Below are 19929 nucleotides of genomic sequence, written 5' to 3' on the forward strand. Positions count from 1 at the left end.
CCTGGTTTTCAGAGACCTACGTTGTCTTTAACATTACATAGAAGACTTTTAATCTTTGTTAACTGGAGTGAAATACACTATATACCATGTTTCTATAGGAATCTACTGATCTTTTTGGATAATGGGGCAGCTTAAGGTAGATAAATGTATTTGGCTCCTCATGCTGTTTCATTCTCAACCTCTTTGCCAAGTATTCTTGCTTTTGACTGCAATGCCTACTCAAGTCGACAATTTGAGCACCCATTTCTTCAGAACACTATTCATAGGTTTTGTAAATTTTTGGTGAGGCTGATGTTGTCTGAAAGTGTTCAAACTCTATGGACCACAGTCTTTTGCACTGTTTTTTTTTGTGATGAATGGTAATGGCTCAAGGTATGGAGATATTGATCAGTGTGGGCTTTCTACATACCCTATGATCCACGGATCCATTCAGTCTTCTCGTAAGTGATACACCAAGGAAAAGTAGCTGGCCCCCTCTTTCTAGTTCCATTGCAAATTTTTTGTTAGGATGGATAGAGCTGAAATGTCCCAGGAACTCTTCAAGTTACAGTTTTTATTGCACCCAATATTTTTCTAATAATTCTTCTTCCCAGTACCTCTAGTCAGTCGATCTTATAGTTCATAGTTCGGCATTTAGATCTGTACAAACATTCTGGTGGTACCACTGTGGTGTAGTGTTTTAGTTTCGTTTTTCTAGATATACATTTCTTGTTGTGAATAATTTTGGTCAGACCATGTGCTCTTCCCATTTTGTTAATTCTTACATCTATTACAGATTTTTCTAGTCCATTTGTTGTATAGTCTCTCCAAGATATTTAAATTTATTTACGTGCTCTATTTTATCTATCTGTTTCTATTTGGCGCATTTTATGAATTTTGTTTTTTAAGCTGAAATTTTGAGACCAGTTCTGTTTGCTATTTTTTCAGAGAAGATTGTTCTGAATAATTGCTTCTGTCAGGTTTTCTGAAAGTATTGCCAAATCATTTGCAAAAGCCAAGCGGCTTACCTTGTTTCCTTTTGTGTTGCTTCCCAGAGGTATTGGTTAAATTCTGTGATTTTTTAGCTTCGAATTCCTTATCCTTACAATTTCTTCTAGAACACAATTAAACAGTAAAGGTGATACACCATCACCTTGTCTAACACCAGTTTTTATTTCAAATGGCTGAGGTTCCTTTCCCATAAATTTGACTTTAGAGATTGTACCTGTTAGTGTTTCACGAATTATATTTGCTAATTTTGATTTAACATCAAATTCTCCAATTGTCTTATCTATTGTTTACCTGTCTATACAATCGAATGCTTTCTTGTAATCAATAAATGACACTATTATTGGTTTGCTGGGTAACATTCTACGGCGAATTATTGACTTTAAGTTAAAAATTTGTTCTACACAGGATTTTCTCTTCGGAAAACCACCCTGATATTCTCCCAGTTGTTTGTCTAAAATATCTACCACTCTGTTCAGGAGAATTTTTGATAAAATTTTGTATGCCACTGCCAGAAGTGACACTCCTCTGTATCTATTGACATTTTGTTTGTCTCTCTTTTTATGTAGCGGGTAGATTAAAGCTGTTTTCCCTTCAACTGGAATCTTTTCAGTTTTCCTGATGTTCTCAAGATGCAATTATAAATCGTTTATGATTTTTGGTTCTGACCACTTGAAAATTCTGCTGTAATGGAGTTTTCACCACTTGCTTTATTGTTTTCGAGTGTTATGATGGTTGCATGAATTTCTAACTCTGTAGGTGGGAAATCTTCCTCTAGATTTTGAGGTGTCACTAGAACTCTAATTTATCTGATGGAACTGGATAATTTAACAGATTTTCAAAAAAAAAATTGCTAAAATTTCAGAACTTTCTTTGTTATTTAATACCATTTTGCCATTTTCATCTTTGAAACAAATACTTGATGCCTGATATCCTATAAGTATGTATTTAAAAGTTTGGTAAAAATTTTTAGTATTATTTTTAGTGACATTTTCTTCTATATCAATAAGCTGAGAATTTTCAAAATTACTTTTGATATTCTGGATTATTTTTGATGTTTCTTTTCTTTGTTGTCTGAATTGTTCAAAGTCTTCCTTTTTTCCAGACATGTCCTTTTCTCCATTTTTGAGCACTTCATATTAGTGCTTGTTCACACTACTCATTCCATCATGTCTTCTTTTTAATCTTGGACAGTCCTAAAGTTTTCTCTGCTGATTAAGTTATTTGCATCTGGAGTTCACGTCAATCACCTTCTTTAGTTGCCTTAATTTCTTCTGTAAATTGTTCTGTATTTTCTTTTGTAATATTAGCTGTGGTAGTGTTGTATCTGATCACTTCAGACTATGATACCGCGTCATATTGTAGAAATTATCTATTAAAGGTGTAGACAGAGAAGAACCATAAGGAGGTCATAGAGGCGATACGGTGGTTTCACCAGTAATAGTTTTTTACAATATGATGGCGTACCATACCCAGGAAACGTTTATGGTAGCTACACAATTGAATAAGTATCTTCTGCTGCCGATGTTCTCTAGCTTTTCTCTAACCTGCAGATTTTGGCCATGGGGGTGAAAAAGTAGTGGTAAATAGTATTTTGGTGAATCTATTGGAGCACTTATGGTCACAGGATTTCAGATGGCTCTTGTTTGCGGTTCTGGTGAACATGTCATGTTGGGTCAGATGTTAGACACCACCTAATTTCTTTTTTTCTTTTTTATATACTTTCCTAAGATTTTTCCTGTGTTTAAATTTGTACAGCTTCAAAGTACCCTCCAAATATTAGGGTCTTTGGAGCATATACTGCTTTCGGTAAAGTAATATAATTTATTCGTCATTATCTCCATGTGCCCCTAAATTATTGTCATTATGTACTGCTCATGTGATACGCTTATTATAGTGTTATTAAGGGTGTCGGGTAGGGTATGGTTGTAATAAAAGACTAATGGGGAATCGTGTATAGTATTTGAAGGCTTATGTACCATACACGAAATACTTCAGAGCGGTATTTGGTAACACATATATTTGGAGGGACGTCGCAGAGAGGTCATCACCATACTATGAGAGTGGCCTGAGTAAATAATTAATTCACAGATAAGAAAGGCCCTTCTGTATTCGGTGTATGGCATCATAGGAAAGTGACACCAGAAGATGTAATTAAAATATATCTAGTTCATATCGTTCTTAAGTAAGGGAAGGACTCTTCCTTTTTAAGAAATCTTCACTGAAAATTCAATAATTTGTACTAAATTAAATGCAGTCTGAATCAGTGGAACTACGATGGGTATCTGTATTGAGTTTAATAAAGTTTGTGATGAAGATAAAGTGATCCAGTTGCTTGAAATTTTAAAATTTATAGCTATCTTTGATCGTAATAGTTTTATTTGATAGCCAGTATTAACATTAATTTAGAGATAAATACATCCAGTTTCGTGAATGACCCGACGGTTCGAAATGAACAACAGACGATCTCCAGCTACGAACGCGTACAATGGATAGTTGTGTAATACATTCATGTAATATGGCTTTAAAGAGTGACACAACTGACAAATACTTGTTTCAGCTGGATTAATTACGGTAGTTTCATAAAGTAAAGGGAGATTGGTTTTAAAAATGTAGCTGTTACACAGGATACGTTCGCTCTAGAGAGACATTTAGAATAGATTAACGTATATTGGACATGTTTTACAGCGATTCGCTGTAAAAGAACGTTATCTTTCTACAAGACTCTCACATTTCCCATCTCATCGTACACCACAGGATGGAAATCATTTATCAAATTAAGAGTTGTTCTTGAAAGTGATGCACTGAATCCTGAAATCGGAACAAATAGTTGAGTTAAGTTACCCATGGTTCTAGCGGTAGATGTTAGATTAGTAACTCACCGAGAAGTACAAAATAAAGGAAAGGAGAGGAGAGTGAAACAACGAGCCAATTTTGAATTCATTGAAAACCAAATATGTGAATGGGTAGCAACGTATAGCCCAAAGGATTCTTTATTAGTTCGATTTATTTCCCAGGTCCCCGAAATTTTGATGTTTTTAGATATTTCTAAAGATTGCTTTATTCCTAGTCATAGGTTATTAGTAATTCCTTAATCCACAGGTGGGCAATTTATCAACTAAAGGTCGAATGCAGCCCTCCAGTTCTTTTGATGGTGTCGTATTGTTTTCGATGGACAACAGCATAGTGCAACCTAGGGACCCACATTATGTCAACGTTAAATTTGCTATATGCGCAAGAGACACCATTCTTCCTCCCAGTAAGATCATCTTCTGAGAGTAGATGTGTTTCTGTTTAATTGCCGCAAACGTGCTTACATTGAAACCAGACGCTGCTAAAATCTTTTGATACAGATATTTGCTTGGTGTACTTGTTCCGAGTATTCCTAACGGTTGCATTAAAAATGAAAAATGACTTTTCTTCAAGAGAAATGTAGCTAACTGGCAGTTTAAAATTATGTGTCGACTAAGACTCGAAAAACGAACATTTCCCTGTTCTCAGTCAGGAACCCTAACCCCTCGCCTATCCAAACTCTACGATATAACCACCGGCGCCCCTTTCCTTTCTGTCACTACCTCATCTCCTATCATCCAGGAATGCTAGTCCCACGAGGTGTGCTGGAGAACTCTGAAGTTTGGAAGGCAGGTGATACTCCGCAATCCACCATACAGTGTGTGGCGGAGGGTACCTCGTACCAGAACTAGCATCTTCTCTCCCTGTTCCCCTCCCAAACAGAACGAGGGATAAATTTCTGCCTATATGCCTTTGTAGGAGCCCTAATCTCTCTTATCTCAGCTTTGTGGTCTTTCCGCGAAATATAAGTTGGCGGCAGTAAAATTGTACTGCAGTCAGCCTCAAATGCTAGTTCTCTAAATTTCCACAGTAGCGATTCACGAAGATAACGCCTCCTTTCCTCTAGAGACTCCCATCTGAGTTCCTGAAGCATTTCCTTAACACTCGCGTGTTGATCATACCTACCTGTAACAAATCTAGCAGCCCGCCTCTGAATTGCTTGTATGTTCTCCCTCAATCCGACCTGATAGGGATCCCAAACGCTCGAGCAGAACTCAAGAACAGGTCGTATTAGTGTTTTATAAGCGGTCTCCTTTACACATGAACCACATCTCCCCAAAATTCTACCAACGAACCGAAGACGACTATCCGTCTTCCCCACAACAGCCATTACATGCTTGTCGCACTTCATATCGCTCTGCAATGTTACGCCCAAATATTTAATCGACGTGACTGTGTCAAGCGCTACACTACTAAAGGAGTATTCAAACATTACGGGATTCTTTTTCCTATTCATCTGCATTACTTTGCATTTATCTGTATTTAGAGTTAGCTGTCATTCTTTACACCAATCACAAATCCTGCACAAGTCATCTTGAATCCTCCTGCAGTCACTAAACGACGACACCTTACCGTACACCACAGCATCATCAGCAAACAGCCGCACATTTCTATCCACACTATCCAAAAGATCATTTATGTAGATAGAAAACAACAGCGGACCTGAATGAGATTTTCACTCTGCAGCGGAGTGTGCGCTGATATGAAACTTCATGGCAGGTTAAAACTGTGTGCCTGACCGAGACTCGAACTCCGGACCTTTGGCTTTCGCGGGCAAGTGCTCTACCATCTGAGCTACGGAAGAACGACACACGCCCGATCCTCACAGCTTTACTTCTGCCAGTATCTCGTCTCCTACCTTCCAAACTTTACAGAAGCACTCCTGCGAACCTTGCAGAACTAGCACTCCTGAATGAAAGGATACTGCGGAGACATGGCTTAGCCACAGCCTGGGGCATGTTTCCAGAATGAGATTTTCACTCGGAAGGTAGGAAACGAGATACTGGCAGAAGTAATGCTGTTAGGACCGGGCGTGAGTCGTGCTTCGGTAGCTCAGATGGTAGAACACTTGCCCACGAAAGGCAAAGGTCCCGATTTCGAGTCTCGGTCGGGCCCACAGTTTTAATCGGCGAGGAAGTTTCATATCAGCGCATACTCCGCTGCAGAGTGAAAATCTCATTCTGGAAACATGCCCCAGGCTGTGGCTAAGCCATGTCTCCGCAGTATCCTTTCATTCAGGAGTGCTAGTTCTGCAAGGTTCGCAGGAGTGCTTCTGTAAAGTTTGGAAGGTAGGAGACGAGATACAGGCAGAAGTAAAGCTGTGAGGACCGGGCGTGAGTCGTGCTTCGGTAGCTCAAATGGTAGAGCACTTGCGCGCGAAAGGCAAAGGTCCCGAGTTCGAGTCTCGGTCGGGCACACAGTTTTAATCTGCCAGGAAGTTTCACAACAGCGGACCTACCAATCTTCCCTGGGGCACTCCGATGAACACCCACCATCGAGGACAACGTACTAGGTTCTATTACTGAAGAAGTCTTCGGGCCACTCACATATTTGGGAACCAATCCCATATGCTCATACCTTAGTTGGGAGTCGGCAGTGGGGCACCGAGTCAAACGCTTTCCGGAAGTCAAGGAATATGGCATCCGTCTAATACCCTTCATCCATGGTTCGATAGATATCATGTGAAAAAAGGGCGAGTTTCGTTTCGCAGGAGCGATGCTTTCTAAAGCCGTACTGATGCATAGACGGCAACTTCTCTGTCTCAAGGAAATTCGTTATATTCGGACTAAGAATATGTTCGAGAATCCTGCAACAAAACGATGTTAAGGATTTTGGTCTGTAATTTTGAGGATCCGTCCTTCTACCCTTCTTATATACAGGCGTCACCTGCGCTTTTTTCCAGTCGCTCGGGACTTTATGTTGGGCAAGATGTTCGCGATAAATGCGAGCTAAGTAAGGAGCCAATGCAGTAGAGTACTTTCTGTAAAACCAAATTGGAATCCCATCAGGACCTGGCGATTTATTTATTTTCAACCCATTCAGGTGCTTCGCAAACCCATTGATGTCTATCACTATGTCCGCCATACGGGAATCTGTACGAGACTCGAACGACGGTATGTTTTTACGATCCTCCTGCGTGAAAGATTTCTCATATGCTAAATTTAAAATTTCAGCCTTCGTTTTGCTGTCTTCCGTTGCCAGGCCAGACTGATCAGTGAGTGACTGGATGGAAGCCTTCGACCCGCTTACCGATTTTACGTTAAGACCACAATTTCCTTAGGTTTTCAGCAAGGTCTTTTGCAAAGGTATGACGGTGGTAGTGGTTGTATGCTTCGTGCGTCGCTCTTTTTACATCAGCACGAATCTTTACTAACTTTTTACTGTCCTCATTCTCCCGGTCTTCCTTGTACCGCGAGTGCTTCCTGAGCATTCTCCGAATGGCGCTGTTAAACCACGGTGGGTCTTTTCCGTCCATAGCCCACTTTTTCGGCACATACTTGTCCAATGCGTGATTTACAATGTGCTTAAAATTTGCCCGTAATTCTTCCACGTCCATCGAACCGGAAGTAAATGAACTCGATTCATTTACTAAATGGGATGCTAACAACTGCTTACCTGCTCATTCTGGTAAGAATACTCTCTTACTCTTCTTGACCGATTTTTTAACTATCGTAACCATGGTCGTAATGACAACATCATAATCACTAATCCCGGTCTCAACATTGACACCGTCGATGAGGTCTTTTCCGTTCGCGGCTACCAGATCCAAAATATTTCCATTAGGCGTTGGCTGTCAATTAAGCTGCTCAAGACAGCTTTCGGATAGTGTGTTCAAAAGTAATTCACACGACGGCTTGTCTGTACCACCTGCAATGAATCCATAGACATCCCAGTTACTGCCTCCGACTAATATAGCATGATCCGGGTACTTCTGCGATGCAGAGTGTAGACTCCCTTTGAATGATTCTAGAACTGTCACGGTGGAACCTGGTGGCCGGTAACAACACTCAACAATTAACTTTATATCTCCTAGCCCTGTTAAACGTCTCCAAATAACATCACAATCACACTCTACTTCGACCTCAGTAGACACAATATTTTTGTCAACTGCAATGAAGACACCACCTCCTACGGTGTCTAATCTGTCTTTCCGATACACATTCCAACTCTCACTAAATATTTCAGAACTTCTTATCTCAGGGTTCTGCCAGGTCTCAGTCCCTAGAATAATTTGCGCGCCACACGCTTCCTGGAGGGAAGTAAATTCAGGAACTTTATTCCGAACACTCTGAAAATTTACTGCTAATATCTTGATAGCTGAAGTGTCTTTACACTGAGCGCGTCCTGATTTCCCTGCCGGCACGTCCACTGGTGAGTGTTCATCAGGACACCTCGCACTACTGCCTAGCCTAAGAAAAACCCATGTGCTCGCCAGAAGTACTCTGCTATCCGCGTAGCCGCTTCCTTTGTGTAGTGCACCCCTGACCTATCTAGGGCGTCCTACAATTCCCCACCCAATCGCGCAAGTCTAGATTTCTGCAGCTAAGACCGTCACAGAGTCGACGAAGCCTCTGGTTGAGACCCTCCACTCGGCTCCAAACCAAGGGACGCCGATCCACTCTGGGAACGATAACACTGAAGGGGACGTGATCCGTGCTTGGATGCCCTCAGTCGAAAGAGCGATTGACTGTCAAATATCAAGGTCCGAGTTTCGATTCTTGGTCCAGCACACAGTTTTAATCTTCCAGGAGGTTTCAAACCATTACACACTGTGCTGCAGAGTGGAAATTCCACCTGTAAGTGACATTTACGTTAATTATAACTTGAAAGACGATAAGGATTGAAGACAAAAATGAATCACATACTTCATTGCGTGTGTGTGTTTTTTTTCCGATTGATAGCATGTCATTTGCTTCACGCAAATTAAACGTCAAAAATTCAGTAATGGCTATCAGACAGTACTAGTTTTAACATAAGCATCTGCCACGTGAAATAAATCAGACACTGTTATTTCAGAGTCCCCGAGGATATTTTATCTGACTAATGACCTGGAGACAGCAATATAATTTGTCTCCTGCATTATTCTCTAATAGCAGGAACCCACAACAAATGGTGTACTGAGGAAATAAGAAGGGTGGCTTTAGTTTGGAATGTAGCAAATTCATCCTCCGTAGTAGTATGTCAGGCTTGGTCGTATTGTCCTCCTGTGCACGAGCAGAGTAATTAGAGTGTACAACTGTAATTACATTTCCTCACCTCCATAGAAACGTCGCTTCTGTCGGAATTCCGGGTACGCTCAGGGAATGTAACTCTCATCATTGCGAAAACGATAAAGCACACACTTTTGGCCGTTCTCTGTTCTGTTACGTCATACTACACACTCGTAGATGTCTAATTTATTGTATAGAAACAGATGATGGTCATTATCTTCGTTGCCACTAGTGAATACTGGCAAATACTTAAAACTGTCTTTTGGCTGATACGAATGGTTTCGTTCATGAGACTTCGATACAGCTGCAGAAATTCCTTTACGTATTAGAAACTTCAAAGGAATAATTAGGAATGAAAATACCGCATAATTGCTTACACATAACTGCGTTATACGTACAAGAGTCTAATGTCGTTAGTAAAATATACAATACACATGTATTTCTGTTCCAAACTTCGTGCAGTCCTTATTGCAGCATGTGTGACATTTGTAGCAGCGTCCAGTTTTCTGGTGGACAGTCAACGTAGATTTATTCACAAGAAGCTACGTATGCACGAATCCTGCCTCGGGCATGGATGTGTGTACAGTCCTTAGGTTAGTCAGGTTTAAGTAGTTCTAAGTTCTACGGGACTGATGACCTCAGATGTAAAGTCCCATAGTGCTCAGAACCAACCAACTTACCCTGTAGGCACTGTAAGACCAAGAAGCAAAACAATACCAGCCATATTCAGTGGTCTGTGGAAACGACTAACATTGACAATATCGAACAACATCTTTGAAGTGAAATGGGCTGATAGCAAAAATATGTGATTTTGCCTTTTTATTTTCAGCACTACTTAGCAAGTTTTTCTGGTTACTGACAGCGCCATTTGCTGATTTTTTTCTGTTTTTATTTACCTGATATTCATCAGGCATTACACTACAAAGTTTCTGTGTAGTGACTTTATGCGCTACCACCCGAGCAGGAGCATTTTTGGTTTTGCCATGATCCTTAACTAAAACGCAGTACGAAGTTTCAACCGCAAAAAAGAAACAAACTCTTTCACAAAAACAGCATCATAAGATTTGATCCTAATATTCTTTCAACGTATTAAAACCATTAAAGACTGCGGTTGCTTTGAAGGATGCCGAGCTTAGTAGGTTATGTGAATGTAGGCTTCTCCCAACCATTTTTGATCAAGTCGGCGGTGTTAAAAATATGAACGCATAGTGACTGTGAAACCCGTATTAGTCATGGACAGCAGATTTTAATCAAATGGGACCTGTTGCTGCATAAGGGCCTATGTTGAAAGTCTTGAAGATTATAACACATCGTAAGACATTCACAGTAATTATTTGAGTCCCACCGCAATGGCGGCACCTGATTTACTGTGCGATGTTTTTAATTCCTCTCTCCCATTTATATTAGTAGTACACGTATCATACTGCTATATAACCAAATGAACTTAAATTAAATAATTAGATATCTGAACCTAATCGTCTTTCCACGGTCTCCCCTATGTGATTTGTGATAGATTGTAATAAGATCCTTTTTTTTCTTTTGGAAAGCTGTGTACTGCAGTTTCATTTTCCTACGCTATAATCTCCCTACTTAAACCTCCAGACGAACATTTACATTACCGGTCGCAAAAAGTTTTTGTTCCCGATATAACTTTTAAGAGACTCAGTTTTGCTTTAAATGCCCTGGCGTGACCTGTTTAACTTCTTCGTAGTCCGCCTTCTCTTGCATACAAACCGTAACTCCACTGGCACGTACGTGCTCTTTATGGGTAGACATGTATATTTATCGCTTGAAACGTCTTGTTATACTAACTTCGCCTTCTGGGAGAAGGTAATTCCTTTTAATGTTTGTAATGCGGTTCTTTTCCAAGAACTCTCCCGTCTGGAAAACTTCACACTGTACCCTCTTGTGCGACCGTGAGGTATTTCTGTTGCAACGAGCAGATCTCTCGTGCCCCGTGATATCACTATCTAGTGGAGATGTACAAAATGACGTAAGCCCGTGTAAACCTATACACGAAAAAATGAATTCAACGGTTTAATTTATTACAACTAGTGAAGTACGTTGCTGTCAACACTTAATTTTATTTTTCCACATAATTGCTTTTGTATCTACAAAAATTTTTTTCTGTTCTACAGCACTTTTCTCACAGACTGTAGCTAATTCATCACAGGTCCTACGATTAAGTTATCTTGATGACCACGAATTATCTTTAGAGCAATCGACTTTCTTTCAAGAAGGTTGAAATACAAATTCCATTTAAGATACTCTAATGCTTCTAACGATTCAATCGGAAAGCCTGGTGTTTTCTACATTATCCTACAAAATTCTGTTGGTCTCTTCAACAATTTATTGAAGAGCTACTTGAGAAGTAGCGGCTCCGGTCAAGAAAAGTGACAATGACCGGGAGAGCGATGTTTTGACCACATGCTGCTCCACAATCGCATCCACTGACATGTATCAGCTGAGGATGATCCGGCGGTCGGTCGGTAAGGCCAGTTAGTATGGAGTTTAGTTTAATTTTTTCTTCAGGAATTTAAATTATTGCACAAACACGGAGAAATAACGTATCTTAGTTACTTTACAGGTCACATTTTAGACTAGGTCTTCAATTTCTCCTAACAGTACTTCATTGCTATAGCATTGGTACATAGAGTGGCCGAGTATTGGGCACCTGTATAGGCCAGAATTGAACACATGTGAAAAAGGGATTGATATTGAACAAAGAGAAGTTATAAGTATGATACCCGGATTGCATAGACCTACAACTGTTGATTGGCTAACCATAGTAATAATGGAATCAATTATTATTCAGATAATATAGTAAGAAACTGTCGAACCCAAATTTTCCTCTTGACCCGGATCAGACACCAAAGAGCCTTTGAAATCAAAGTTACCTCCATGAAAAACAAGTGAAGACGTGTTTCTCTACGATCCAGAAGAACAATGGAAAAAATAGTGGAGCACATGCAAACAGAGAACAGTAGCCTGGTCGGTGATCCAAACAGACCAATGGATGGCTTTAACTTCCCGAGAAGAGGCTGGACTACCACAAACTGCTAAGAACAGGCGTCAGAAGACATAGGTAGACGATGATAACATGCGACCTCTCGAACGACCCGCAGTGTGAGTGTGTACTCACGCAGTGGGGGGACCAGGTGATCGACTAAAATTTTCATGACTTTAGAGATCAACTTGAGGAGATGCATAAATCACTCATTCACTGGATTTAAAAAAGGGATGTGTAAAACATGTCGCATGCAAAACTGACTGTGTTTCATTTTATGGGGTAAATTCTTTCACATATATATTTCGCTGTGTGAAACGCTAACGAATATATAAAAGTAAATACATTGGTTTTATAATATTATGCTGGTAGCCCTTTTTGTTTCGCTACTTGGTATTTCGGTTGCTATGGGTTTATTTACCGATTGTCATTTTTTATTTGCGGTTCACTATAGCTATTTGAGTTAACATATTATCATTTTCTGAGAGCAGCCTTAGGTTCTACAAAATGGAATGGCAAGTGGAGCAATCGGAACATTTCGGACACATTCTTCAGTTTAAGTTCAGTTAAGGGGTGGCGGTAGTAGAAAAACCTAGAAACATTTGTGCCGTGTATGGGGATAATACTGTTGGGCAGAGAACAGCGAGAAAATGGTTTTCCCGTTTTAAGGGCGATCGTTTTGACATTAATGACTTCCAAAGCCTTTGACGTTTAATGACGATCACATAAACACAATACTCCACTATGATTTACATCAGTGTACTCCAGGAATGGCAAATGTGTCGAAGTGTGATCATTCCACCATCGTGCAACATTTTTTATGCACTGGGGAAGGTTCAAAGATTGTGTGTACCGTTTGCGTATGCTCTAAGCCAAAATCACAAAAATAAGCGAATGGTCTTGAGAACGTCTCCGTTTTCTTGTCATAGCTCGTGAACAACACGGAACTTTACTGATCTTGTATCCCAACTGGCGACGGGAAATGGTGTATTTATGGTAACACAAGGGAAATAAAAGAATGACTGAGCACAAACAAAGCCGCAACTCCAAGTACAGAGACCTACTCACATCCACAAAAGATATTGTTATACATATGCGCAAGAGTGACAATGCGGTGTACTACGAATTGCTTCCCCGAGGTGTAACCGTCAATGTTGACATTTATTATCAACAACTCAGACGTCTTTCAGATGCGCCGGCCGGTGTGGCTGAGCGGTTCTAGGCGCTTCGGTCTGGAATCGCGTGACCGCTACGGTCGCAGGTTCGAATCCTGCCTCGGGCATGGATGTGTGTGATGCCCTTAGGTTAGTTAGGTTTAAGTAGTTCTAAGTTCTATGGGACTGATGACTTCAGATGCTAAGTCCCATAGTGCTCAAAGACATTTGAACCATTTTGCAGTCGCAATCCAAGGACCACGAAAACAGTGTGAAGTGATGCATCTCCACGATAACACGCGTTCGCAGTCTTCTAGATTGGCAAAGAAAACAGTGTACAGGTATTTGGATAGGAATTCTTTCTGCACCCACCTTATTCAGCAGATTTTGTGCTCTAAAACAGTTTCCTTTTCCAGTCTCTATCGAACAACCTCTCCGAAAATGGCTCGACGGGTTCCTGGCCTAAAAACTAAGTGATTTCTACTTTCATGCAATCGAAAAGGGTTCCAGCGTTGGAAGACTGATGTAAATAGTGATGCAGAACATGTTATTGATGACTAAAATCTCTGTTAATTATATCTGTTGTATTTACCAGGGTTGGAACTTAAATAGTGGCAACTATTTATTCACAACTCATACAAAAGAGTCACATGTTTGCACTTGTTGTTCTTCAAAGTAGTCACCAGCGTTGTGTAGAACCCGATGTCAGCGATGTCGAACGCGTAGTATACTGTTAGCCTGTTCTGTTGATGGTGTGAATGGAGCGGTCAAATGCCTGTCGAATCTCTGGAACAGTTCTGAAGAGAATGCCACGAAGTGGTTGCTTTATCTTCGGAATTAAATCAAAGTCACGAGGACTTAAGTCCGGGGAGTATGGTGAGTGGTACAATACTTCACAGTCCCATCGACCGAACAGAGCAGACACAGCTTGCGCTGTATGCGCCCGCGCATTGTCGTACAGGATGATGAGTGGGTTGCGCAGAAAGTGTCACCGCTTCTTTCGCAAGCTGGTCGCAGGTGATGCTTCAGAAAGGAACAGTAATAGTGTGCATTGATGGTGGCATTGTATCTTGAGTTTCCACGACTATGGAATCTACGATAATGAAATGAAAACAAAATACAGCTGGAAATTAGCAAAATGGTAGCAATGTGGCATTTTTCGTAGCCATATATTACGCAGGAATATATTTTTAATGAAATTTCCGCGTTTTACTGTTAATTGTTCATTTATTTTGCACGATCACGGTTTCTGCTTTATAACTATTCTCAAGCGTATGTTGAAGTGTTTGTGTCTGACCTGTCTCTGACACGCCATCATCGAGAGAACATTTTTCTGGTCTTACAGACCAGTTATCGTATTGGAACTGAAATACGTTTTTTCACGATTATGTGTCATAGACAAGTCAGACATATTTTAACGTTTCAGCGTGCAATTCAAAGTGGCTATAAATCAGAAATCATGATTGTGTAAAATAAGTGATCAGTTTACAGTCAAATGGTGGAAGTTTCTTTCAAAAACTTCAATATGACTTTAGTTCCACACAAAGGAAAAATCTATACCCAGGAACAGGTTAAGAAGTAAATAAATATTCTACGCATAACACACAGGTAGGGGTGCAATGTAATATAAAACAGGGAAGTTCTTCGCTTCTTCCAAGAACAGTGTGTGCTAGTCCGTTAGAGAAATGATTAACTGCATATGTACCCATTTACACCAGCATCAATAGGCAGCGTAGAAGAAAAGCGTCTGCTACAAAAGTAAGCCTTGTTGAAGGGTGCACGGGCTTGTTGGATACATCCATGGCTAGATGAGAGCAATCGGACAGAAGACATTCTTCCTCTTCCACAAGGGTCTTGCATTGTCCTTTCTAAGAAAGTCTGTGTAGTCACTGAGTTGTGAGAGAAATGTCACCTTTAATAGATTTTCTTCTGTAAATTTTCCCCATTTTAAGCCCTTCTCTGGAATAGTGTCTCATTTTCTTCTTTTTGTCTAAACATGGTGCCAGAATCAATGCCAGAAATATTTGTCAAAATACGAACACAAAATACTCACGAACGTGAGCAGCGTCTTCTTTAAAGAGAGGTTCAACTGACAAACTTCCTTCGCACGAGTTATGGCATTTTGACAAAGCCTACATGAGTGTGAATTTGACAAACAAAATGGTTAATGTACGAGGCACTTAAGTTGGCCACTATTAGTGATGGCTGTGACCGAAAGGTCTCAGTACGATACATACTATAAGATTCTAATTAGTCAAAAGTAATTAATTTTGGAAAATAATTTTTTAATATTATGACGTCTATTAATTATTACTGATTTGATATGCGTAGTCAGTAGCGTGTATGAAGGTGATAATGCGAAGTAGTATTACAAATGAATATTGCATTATCTATTAAGTAAGTGGTAGGTGGGAACTGTGCCTGTAAGGAGAGAATGAATAATACTCTGAGAGGAAATTTGTAATGTTCAGTTAGCCCGCTTATGAAACTGTGGGCAACAAAACATTTTACGATAATTTAGTTATTGAAGAGGGAGTTATTTCTTATATTTTCTATATTTTCTATATTTTCTAAATTTTATCATGTAATAAACTGCTCACAAACGCTAATAAGCTATGATTGGTGCAGAAGAAAAAACGTAGGATAGCGCGGGTTTTATACTGATAGATCATTTGCTGTAATGTTTCTCAGCCAATGACAAGAGAGTAGGCTCGCACGTATTTTGTGCACCAAAGAACTGCTTTGTGAGGTCTGAGGACCATTCCAAGCTCAGTCTTCATATGTTTGGACACGTGTGTCGGGAGCTCTGAATGTACATAATGATCTTGAAGAATTATGAGTTCAACTTGACCGTCGTGTGTTGCAAAGTAATCGCAAAAGTGGAAGTCGGATGAACACGTGAAATTCCGAATTTTCTGCTTTTTATTTTCTTTATTTGATTTCGATTACCCCAGAGGGGGGGGGGGCTGTTAGCAGTGTAATATGCCGCTCTGCAGCCTGCAGAAATGTTAAAACATAATGAGGAGATATTAAAACAATAAAAACAGGCGATAAAATGGTGAATGTTTAGAACTGGAAGATGGCGAAAAGTTGCGAAGTGAAAATATAAAAAGAAAGGGTCAGTGATATTGATTAAAGCTTATAGTAATTAGATGGGCATTATTAAAAACATGGTGACAGTTTGGTTTCTGTTTGCAAGAGTTAAGAAAACACACCTAGAGACAGTACAGTGTCTGTTCGCAACACTTATAAAGGGGACGCACAACATGGAACACTCACATAAACACTGCACTATAAAGTAAACATGAAAGCATATTGGGGGGGACGGGGAGGAGCTGAAGAGATGAGGGGGATAAAAGGGGAGGAGAAGTGGAAAAGCGAAAAAGGCAGGAGCCGAGGGAGGGAGAGGACACAGAAAAAAGGGGGGCAGGGCAGATGTGAGAAGGAGTGGGAATGGCAGTGGAGGCTAAAGCAAAAGGACTCTGGGGGGAGGATGGAATCGAAGAGAGGGTAGGTGGGGAAAAAGTAGGGGGGAAATGGGGGGAGAGGGAGCCCGAGGAATGGACTGAGGGAGTGAGGGGGATGTGAGGATCAGAGTTGGTAGGAGGGATAAATGAAGGGAGAGAAGGCATTATCCAGGACAGGGAGTTGACAGAAGGCACCTTTTAAAAGGAAATGAAGGGTGTAGAGGTGTAGGGTAGGGGTGACACAACGGTGAAGGCTTGGCAGTGGGTGGGGGTTGCAAAGGAGAGGAGCAACCAGCAGTTGGGGGGCATCAAGTTGGCGGGAGGTGTAAAGGATGTGGATATGTTCGAGGAAAAGGAGCAGCTGGCGGAAACGAATCAGGTCATAGACGACCTGCTTGGAGGATGGGAGGCGTATACAGAAGGCGAAGCAGAGTGCTTGGTTTTCGTTGTTCTGGAGGGACTTACAGAATTAGGGAGAAGCAGAATTTTCTGCGTGAACTGATTTTTTAACTAACTAAAATCCGCTTGGCATACTGTGAAAATCGAAACCGAGAACTGAACGTTGAAAGTGATCGCGTTGTGGAATATATTGAAAGGTGGCTGTTGATTCAGCGCCCATCATTTCGATTACGTATTTTTGGATATCTGTTACAGAAAAGTTCTTATGTATTTTTCCGACCACTGCTGCATGATAAGTACCTAAGTTTCACTGGCGGTCATTCAAGTGACTATTTCAGCTAATCAATGCCTAGCGCATGGTGGTGCCAAGTCAGCGCGATGTATTTGAAGGAACGAAAGCGCGCAGTTACAAGATGGCAGTTGTCAGGAGTCAGTTGCGTGGAAGCACTCATTTTGAGGCAGTCGGTCTGTTGCGGTTAGATGTGTGAAGATTCAAGTGAGTTTGCCGTTTAGTGCAGTGCATGTTTTTATGAGTTAGTCGGTACTGATTTTGAGCAGTTTTGCGCTTGAACTGCATGTTATTGTGAATTGGTGTGAGCAGACAGCGTTGAGCCGGAAGAGACTGGTTAGTTGTTTCTATCATATGTGGTCTGATAATCCTGTTACCTTTCACTTGAAGAGAAGGAGTGGATGATATGGGTATTGATGGTGGCTACAGAACTAGTTTTAAGAGAGCTGGCTATATTTTTTACATTGGTTTCGACAAACACATCTTGCTCCTCTGTTTTCTCCCGGCTCAGCGATCCGAGGCAAGGTGGTACTGTTTTCCTTCTCTTACGCTTGGCGTGTATCTAGTGGCAGTGTGACTGATTAGGTTTTCTGATGATGAACCACGTATTACAGTGATGATTAAGCTAAGCTTAATATTCAGCATTGCTTACGTTCGCATATTTAACCAGAGATCAGGAGATAGTAAGGCACCGTTCTCATTCATAAAACAGACGGGAAATATTTCCTTAGTTTCTTAATATTGCCAATCCAGGGATCGAGCCATATTACTTACTGTATTAGGTGTTGCAGATGCTACTTGTTGTATTAATTTATGTACTCTTGTGGTAAATATTTTAATAAACGAAACATTTATTTGAATTTGGCTGTCTCTACACTTTGTTAAGAGAAATGTTTTCATCTCATGCTTTTTATAAAGGAGGAAAAAATAAATATTTTCCTATTCATGTTAGTGTGGCTTCTTAACTTTTACTGGCTCAGTACGATGTCCATGAAGCTTTACAGTCAGGATCCATTTTATAAAAGTAATGTAAGTCAGCATGCCGAGTGGCGAAGCTGCACCTGCCAGTTTCTTATTATTTTCAGGTGATGTGGCGTTGCCAGTCCATGCCTGAGTAACTGTAGCTGTGATTTAATTTCTTACTCGTATATCTAAGGACACTTATTGGCCGCTAGCAGCCTACAAAGGTTGTTTAATTATTGAGCCACATCCGAACACCTCCAAAATACTGAAAATTTGTACCTTTGCGAAATAAATATGTTGATGTCTGTCGAACCGTGCATGAATTTAGTTAGATACTCGACACCAACATAGATATCTAGTTTTAAAAGACGCCATACACTATGACAAAGCATTCTGTCACAGATAACACGTTTCGTAATCTTTTCGCTAACAGGATTGGTTAACTACCATAAGATGGTTGTACTGGGTGACTGTATTTGTGAGTGAATCTCGAAACTGTAACTCCGGACTACCACGGACTTGACGGTGTTTTGTATAACAGAAGCAGTGACATATAGAATAACTTCACTCAAGAAGCGTGCATCCTTCGCTAGCTCTGTTAAAGTGATATCGCCGAAAATATCTGACGCCACCAGTAGAGACGTCTAGGGCACCTAGTTTCCCCCTACAACATTCTCTGGCCGAAGAACATTACTAACTTTCTAACAGGACAGACGTGGACTGGACTGAAGAAGAAAAGATGTTTACCAAAAGGTGAGTGGATAGTTTTCTGTACGTGTTCCAAACAAACCCCTGGCGCCTTTGCACACTCACCATAGCTTTGTCACTGAAGTTAGGGCATTTAGCATTTTGGACCATCGGAACTCTTCGTGGTTCCGCCGCCTGCTATGCCTTCTGGCTCAGAGTCACAGTCATACACTCAGCGCTCGTCCATGATGTGTTGCGTCTTCTTGATTGACAAGACACAGTTGCAGTATTTTTGTTCATCAGGATTTTGTACAGGCTGATCAGTGATGGATCCCAATGGGCAAGGAATTCTACAGTGTTCAAAATGTTGCACGTCCCAGATGGCGAAAACTAATAAACTTTTTATAACGTTGTCTTTACTCCGATAACAAATACTTAGAACTACTTAATCCTAACTAACCTACGGACAACACACACATCCATGCCCGAGGCAGGATTCGAACCTGAGACCGTAGCATGAGCGCGGTTCCAGACTGAAGCGCCTAGAACCGCTCTGCCACAGCGGCCGACGACTACTATAACATCTCGGTAATCGACTCACACCAGAACGAAGGACGAACTCTACACCTGCCTCGAAAGACAGGAAGGTAGAACTAGGAAGCACTGGTGCTACAGTTTACAACTGTCATAACGGCGTCGAGGGAGCACCAGAACTCCAAGCCCTCACAGAGAGCGGAGGACAACAAATCGCAATGATTAATGGAAACTGACTAAATCTGTAGGTAAGTTCAGCCGGAGTTTTAACGAGGGCTTATCGTTGTTCAGAAAGGATACTCTAGGAGACCGCCATATGCGGCCTGATACGTAGGTTTAGGATATTCGATTCGAGGTGCGGAGAAATCTGGAGATGTGA

Source organism: Schistocerca piceifrons, chromosome 3 (genome assembly GCF_021461385.2).
Source record: "Schistocerca piceifrons isolate TAMUIC-IGC-003096 chromosome 3, iqSchPice1.1, whole genome shotgun sequence".
Classification (NCBI taxonomy): domain Eukaryota; kingdom Metazoa; phylum Arthropoda; class Insecta; order Orthoptera; family Acrididae; genus Schistocerca; species Schistocerca piceifrons.